The following is an 8,468-nucleotide window of genomic DNA, read 5'->3' on the forward strand; positions in this document are numbered from 1 at the left end:
AGTTATTTTTTATGGATTACATATTTACACAATAGCAACACATTATTCACAATTTATTGATTCTCCCTAATTTGTCTTTTTCATCTTTTAAATGTTCCTTTCTAAAATAGCCTACCACTTACATACACTCAGAAAGTCTTCCAGTTTTGTGGACATTCACACAGAGACCAGTCATTAGTCAGGTGCTACACAGCATTTGACCACTGGATTTACAAAAATCATTTCAGGTTTAAGAAGTGTTTCAACAATGCATAAACTACTGATGAACACACTAGTTTTATTTGAATTATCACTCTGCAGGTTATTTAAACATGTATTTCTATATATCTTTGGAAGGTCTATTGTCTTTCAAACACATTAAAATGCACAAATTCACAAACGTTTTTGTCATTTGATCCTCTTTCACTAAATATAATTACTTGAAATACCCCTGAGATTTTAAAATAAATAATTGTAATAATTAAATATCACATTTGCATGTTCTCGGTTCTCTGACGTTGGTTATGGCCACATGACATGCAGGTAAACAAATAAAATAAAAAAAATTTTAGTAAGCATTTTATTTTGATTGATTTTAATTTAACATTTTTGTGATTTAATTATTAGCTATGAATTTTTGACAAATTAAATGTCTTCACCACTAAAGGTCCATCTCTCACAAAAGTTCACTGAGCAACGGTTTTTCCATCAAAATCGATCACAGGAACAACTTTCCCAGCAAATGAAACAACTTTTCTGCTGATGAAACTGCTGGGAAAAAATAACCACTTTCTCACCTTAGTCTGACAAAGTTTTTATGAACATCCTAATCCCTAAAGAATAAAATATTTTCTCAACATTGTTTTACCACTGAATATTTTATTTCCACCACAAATGGATCACATTTGAAAGTTAACACTGTTAGGAATGCCGTCATGTTGTCTGAAGGGACACACCACCCAAAAAAAGAAAATTCATCTATCATTTACTCACCCTCATACTGTCCCAGATGTGTGACTTTCTTCTGTGGAACACAAACAGCTTTTTAGAAAAATGATCCATCTCTGTTAGATTGGACCATCAAAGTTAACACTTAAAAAACCATGCAGTAATCCATACGACCCTAGTTGATGAATCAAATGTCTACTGAAGTGAAACAATAGGTGGGTGAGAAAAACACCAATATTTAAAACTTTTTAAGCCATAAACTATAAAGCATGATGTAATCCTGTTGTGAAACTTGCAAGAGAAGTGACAGTCCTTTGCGCTTCCACATCACTTCTCATGCACAAGTTTCACAAAGTGTTTACATCACACTTCACAAGATGCTGACATCAAGTGTGCCACACACATCCTGAAAAGTAAAGCCAAAACATTTTGGTTTCCCACTGGTGGTACAGGTCATAAATACCACACTCTCCATGTAAATGAACGGGACGTGAGCCAAATTTATGCGCACTACTATGCAAACTCAGGCTCCAAATGACATCATTGGCGCATGATGACAATGGCCATTCCTGGGACATTTTGGCTTCACTTTTCTACAGTGAAACCAAGTGGAGACGCATCATCCATTTAACAGTCTATCGCTGATATTCAGATTTTTCCTCGCACATACACCTAGTTTCACTTCAGAAGACATTGATTCATCCGCTAATTCATTACGGTCATGTTCGTTTTGCATGGTTTTTAAAGCATTACCCAGAGATGGATTATTCTTCTAAAAATCACCATTCATGTTCCACAGAAGAAAGTCATATAGATCTGGGATGGCATGAGGGTAGGAAAATGAAGAGAGAATTTAAATTTTTTTAGTGGAGAATCCCTTTAAATTAGGGATGGGCATTCCAAGCAAAAAATAATATTCGAAAATCTCTGAGTATTATTCGATTACTATTCGAAAATAGCACCCCTCCCCCGCATGCACGCACAAATACCCATAAATAGAGAGAGACGGGATTCACGCTTTCAATCTGTATGATAAACGGTTTAATTCAGAAGATAGGCTACCTTAACTCAAGCCATGTAATGATTGTAACGTGCTGAAACATATTAATATAATAAACATAACCGAATGACGGCACTTATTAACATAACAGTCCATCGATTAGCATAAATCAACTGCTCATAAGGCTAGGACATTTCCATTTAAAAAAATGGAACCCCTAAAGGTAATAGATATGAGATGGGAGGACAAATATACTTCAATATATTCGGTCGCAATTATATCGTTGGGTAATTATACTGTATATAAACTGCGGGCATCAGGGAGTCGTTATTAATATGCGGGGCATTGAAATCGCTTATGAACGCGCGCTTGTTTTTTTACTTTCACTTTCGAGATTCGCGATCACATGTACAGAGCAGCACTCGGCAGTACTTACCACACATTTTACAAGATTAGATGTTTGTCAGTGGTGCTCAGGATCTGCAAATTATTCGCCATCATCCTATCAGTCATCTCTCCTCACTCAGTTTACGTGGTAAGTGAAATGTTAACAGGCTAGCTAGCAAGTGGCTAACCATGTCCCTTTAGTGGCTCCGTAGAACACGTTATTTGTTTTCCGTGCCTTTCTGCATACAGATTCACGCATCGGGCACACCCCCTAACCCTGTCCCCCGATGACTACTCAGTTTACGTGGTAAGTGAAATGTTAACAGGCTAGCTAGCAAGTGGCTAACCATGTCCCTATAGTGGCTCCGTAGAACACGTTATTTGTTTTCCGCGCCTTTCTGAATACTGATTCAGCCACACCTCTAACCCAGTCATGGGTGTTTGTGGTCCGTACAGAGCTCTTATTTGACATCGTCCCAAGTTACTGTAACCGTTATATGCTACGCAAGTCTTTTTATGCCACGCAAGTCTACAGTGTGCGCGTGAGACAACGTGTTCTTCTGTTGTCTTTGACAGCTTTTAGGTGCGTTATTGGCAGCACCACCCTCTGCTTACATGAACGCGTCACCACCGCATCAGCAAGGAAAACATGGGGACATTTTTAAAGACAATAATAGCAAAACATATTCGATATTCTATAATTAAATCAACTAATTGAATATTCGAAAATCGTGACCCATCCCTACTTTAAATAAGACAACGTGTCTAAAGTGAAGTCCACTGGTGGCTCATGTCAGCGTCTCCTAATGATGGCTGCAGTCCAGCCAAGCATGATGGAGAGGGGGAAAAAAAGAGAGAGGGGTAGGCCCCCAGATTCAAATCAGCGCAGGAATGTCAGAGGGGAAGCAGTAGGAACAATGCTCAACACTGCTCTGGTACAGCAACACAAAGACCCGCATGGGCAAAACAGGAAAACCAGCTTGCACAGTACTGAAGACGAAACTGCTCCTGAATCAGCGCTTTAACATCGCAGTGTTGACACTGAGCATCTCTCTAGACACTGATTGGTTCAGGATCAGTTTTCAAGCAGCATGACGATGTGAATGATGCAGTGATCTACGATCTACACCAGCGAGGCACCACATCAAGTCAATTGTATGAACACACATATCTGGTAGCCATCTCTTTTCTTAGGAAACAGGCTTTTGCGTGAAATAGTGTCGTTGCAGATTGTTCCTGATTCATGTTTCCTGTCTTGCACAGGATGCTGTTTTCAGCAGCCACAAAATGTTATCTAACAAACCTTTCCGTTTGTGTTTTATTTACACCCCCTCCGTTTCGTCTTGTTCACCTGCTGCTCTGTTCATGGTCTGGTTTTGGGTTGATTGACATGGTTTGTTTTACCAAGGGGCCTGAGCCGTCATCAGGCGAGAATGTGAGAAAAACATGAGGTCAAAGATCAAACTTGTTAGACCGGTACATCCCCTTAACCCGAAAGTGATTTACGGCAGATTAACTGAAGTACTCAAGCTAGGAAACGTGTATTACACACATACATCAAAATACAAAGGAAAAAAACATATTTGAACCACATGCTGGACAACTGTCAATCATTAGTCTAACATTGCTTTCACACGTTCAACAGATGACCAACCAACTGACAGGAAGCGGTTACTTGCTGTTCTCACACACAGCTTGTTCCTCACAGGGTCTTTATTCAACGCTAAACAAACTCACCTCACTGGCTGACTCAGGGCTAATCTGTTGGAGAAACATCCCACACAGTTTCGACAGTGATGAGAAGAACTCTCTCTAGTTTCTGTAGATCTGTCAAGGGCATTCAGCTACAATTATGCTTGCAACAAACTGATTTTTTTTATTGTAATGATCTAGAATGCAAATACTCAATATGCAAAGATAACTGTAAATAAGCCATCTGTAGGTTGACATTTAGCATATGTGGCATATTCATAACATTCATGCTACTAATTAATAGAAATAGTAACCATTAGTATACTATTTTGAAATCAACTCGAGTATCACAACAAATTAACAATGACTCAACCAAAGACATGAGTTTGGAGCAGGACTGTTTGGCCAACCAATGGAAACTGCTGGAAATCAATAACTTTTTTTTTTTTTTTTTTTTTTTTTCACACACAGCAATAACATATTTACATTTTAACAAAACGGTTCACACCAATACAAATGTGTGGTACAAGTATTCAGTCCAATTTGCTCATGCAATTTGTTTGTTCAGACCGATGTGTAAAAATCGGCAGACAAAACAAAAAGAAAATTCAAAATGTACCCTCTTACAGTAGGTGGCGCTTAGCGAAAACCCAAAACATTCTATTTACACTGGTACACAAAGTGCTGTGCAACTTTCAATTTCTAACACCCACTTGATCAGCCAAACAGTATTTGCACTTTGTTTAAACAACTGTTTAGATTTTTGCATTATCTATGGCATGTTATCAAACCATATACAAGAGTACAGAGACAAGTGAGCTGGTTCTGGATTCTTCCTATTCACTGTCATATAGCAAAACAGTCTGTTCGTGAACACCTCTAAGTCATAGTTTTATGTAAATATTCAAGTCAGCCTAAGCAGTTGCATTAACTGCCGTTCATTCAAATGTTTAATCAATCAATTTAATCAATTTTTGCACCAAATAATCATCTTGATATGAACAGGCCTTTAGACTGGTTACTCGACATTTTGTCATTTATTAACTACGTTCGCCCAACTGCAATGACAGTCCCCTGGCACTAAGTTCTCAATGGTTAAATATGGAGAGGAATCTCATTAACTCCAGTCCATGGGTCATCGCTACCTGGGGTCAAACCTGCAGACCTCTATGTCGAGGAACCTAAATCTCAACATCCAGGCTATGACCATCAGTGCTTGAGCCTGTGAGGTGGTGACTCACATCTGACTAATGATGACCACAGAACCACTGCACTGTGGCTACCGTCCTTTGATTATTCAGACTTCCCAAAGGAATTTTCTTCCTGTTCTTAACACAACAGCGAGACCATCTGCACGGACTCTGACAATTGTGTTTTTGATGAAGCAATCTGTAAAGCAGTATGATGTAACAGTCATCTTGCAATTTTGATTTTACTCAACATGATTCTACTCAAGCCACTGTCCGCAAAAACTCACAGCATGTAACCATCCACATATCCTGTTTCAAACGCTGCTGTTGAATCATGTACTTTGGCAGGAGTTGTGAGATATCAATATGGATTCAGGTCTAGTATTATTTATAGTTTTAGAATTAAAGGTACAGTTCACCTGAAAATTAAAACTGTCATCATTTATTTACAATCATTTCGCTCCAAACCCATAAGATTTTGGTTCATATGCTCCACAATAAGCATATGATGCACACACAAGCTTACATGATTACTAAATGTGTATGTATGGATGTTGATCACTGTTTAGATGTAATAAAAACCTCAATTAAATTTGTTCATCATATAATGTGACTGATCTCTTCACAAGGCTTGGCTCAATTCAAAAGGATTTGTTTTACAATACCTTGATAACCTTTTTGGATCATTTAAGTTTTGGTTACCTGGAACAGAAACCTCTCTGGTTTCATTAAAAATATCTTAATTTGTGTTTCGAAGATTAACCAAAAGTAAATTATGACAATTCTTATTTTTGTATGAACGGTCCCTGCAAAGACAAGGTTAATAGCAGGCCAAGTCCACAAAATATACTGTAAGTAGACAAAAGCAGAAGAAGAGGTGTGGCAGACATACCCGAGGGCCATAGAGCTTGGGGAGGCGGGTGGTTATGTCAAACTGAGCAACAGGCCAGCGGGGTCGGGTCACGTCAATCTGAGGAAACAAAAAAGAACAAAGTCGCATGGGTTCATTAGGCAGCAACTGAGCAGGAAAATCATTCAACCAGCATCAAGGGATCGGAAACAAATGTCAACATGAAAATGTACTACATGACAAGTACAGTACAGAAATCCTAGAGATGTGAAAATCGAAGTTACACATCCACGCCTTTTCTTCTCAAACATATAAAATGTACGCTTGAGGGTGTAAACTACGTCTGGTGGAATCTGACTGAACCTGAGCCAGGATTGCAGGACTCTTCCCAGGCGGTAAACTACAGATTACCTCTCGCCATCCCTCCCTCTACCCAGTCATTCATCCATTCGTCCAAACGGTGGTTATATAAACTCAGTTGCACACTGTCCCCTACACACAAGCGCAGAAAGGTCCGCCAGAGCTAAAACAAAAACCACACAGGCTGCCAAAGACTTATTTATAGGAGTGTTAAGTGTTAGGCAGACTACCTGCGTCTCATTAGCTATAATTACTACTCAGGGCTCCTGTGGCGCTCAATGACACTGCGGCTCAATCACAGGGGCGGATAAATGCACGTATTTACACTGCACATCTAAAGAGCCAAACACAGACCACACAGCAAACCCTAAGAGGAACAACTTGTGCTTTTTACTGTCTGTCTTTTAAAGCCCATTATGCATTAATGAAACTAGCTTGTGAAGAATCTCCACACAGAGACACTCGCACATATACATATATGCAGTAATCGAGCAGTCGAGTAGTTGTTGTACTCCAACTAATCAACTAGTAAAACACTAATCGAACTTCGAGCTAATGAGATCCCTCACAATGAGTGATTCAGTGGACTTGTGGCATTGAGGTGATGAGGAGTGACAGTGAGGTATATTTGGTTTGGTCACACTTTAATTTAAGGTCCAATTCTTACCATTAACTATGACTTTTGCCTCAATAAACTCCTAATTTGCTGCTTATTAATAGTTAGTAATGGCTCGTTTCCACTGAGCGGTACGGTTCAGTACAGTACAGTACGAAATTATGTCCGTTTCCATTGTCAGAAGTTGTGAATGGTACCAAAATAGCAAACCGTACCGTACCACTTTTTTGGTACCCTTCCGTTGGGGTACCTAGCACAGCAAAGGGTACCAAAAGGGTGGAGCCAAACTCACTGCAGAACGTTGATTGGTTGACAAGAATCTTCACTTTTGCGTGCTACAAGGGGAATAAAGCTTCTCCTTCACTCGTTCCGCTTTGCTGTCCATGAGTGTTGGGCTTATTTACATCAGAGTGCGCAAACACAAAAATATATCAGTGTATTTTATAATTTTATATTTTCACACAGACAATAGCCGTTTCTCAATATGCATTCTTGTCTGTTCTTGTGGACTTGTGAAGTGTCATTGCTCAAAAACACGCATAATTTTCAAAATATTACTGTTATTGTGTCATGAAATGTAGTTTTAAGAGTTTTTCAGGCGAGAATGTAGTTGTTTAAAACTCAAATCTGCGGTTTATTTATAAAGATAGCACCTATTTGAAAATTTGCTATGCCGATTTCGGAGCTCCAGGCGATCACCGGGCGCTTAGTGCTCATATATCCGCCTAGAGCAGCCTTAGCTTGGCTAGTCCCTCCGACATTTGCCGCTGGCTCTGATGTCTCTGTAGTGATTAAACATGAGATACAATTCGTTTTGGGTAAATTTAACAGGCATTTGTGGTCTCATGAATCTATTATTTGTAATGGTCGACCAATATTGTTTTTTTGACAGCCGATGCCAATATCTTGGAAAGCAGGGTGGCCGATGGTCAATATAATTGTATTTATTTTAATTAATATTTAAGAAATTTCAAATCATTTGAAAATGGATTAAAAAATAAATTTGTAAAATAAACATACTTATACTTTAGATGACAAAGTATTTTTCACAAATAAATAAATATTTAATAAAAATATAATTAAAAAGGACGTAAACTGTAACCAACAGAGCACTCAGTATTCTGGGAAGTTTGTGTGCATTGGGAATCATATTTTTTCAAATAAAGCCAAGGTAACACTCATTTTACATATAGCACACAGTGAAAATGACATGAAAATGACAGTGGGCAAATGTATAAAGCGCAGCATAATTTGAAATCACGAATTTAATGTTTAAAGCATTCAATTTGCACGGACCGAAAGTCACGCAGAGAACACACGATCATGCAGGTCACATGGACACTTCACAAGATCTCACAACTGGATTTGACTAAAATTTGAATTAGCCATTCAAAGATTTGTTTTAAATGATGTAAATGCATATTTGCTGAATGCTGACAGCAAACG

The sequence above is a fragment of the Sinocyclocheilus grahami genome, unplaced genomic scaffold, assembly GCF_001515645.1.
Source record: "Sinocyclocheilus grahami isolate Dianchi unplaced genomic scaffold, SAMN03320097.WGS_v1.1 scaffold315.1, whole genome shotgun sequence".
NCBI lineage: Eukaryota > Metazoa > Chordata > Actinopteri > Cypriniformes > Cyprinidae > Sinocyclocheilus > Sinocyclocheilus grahami.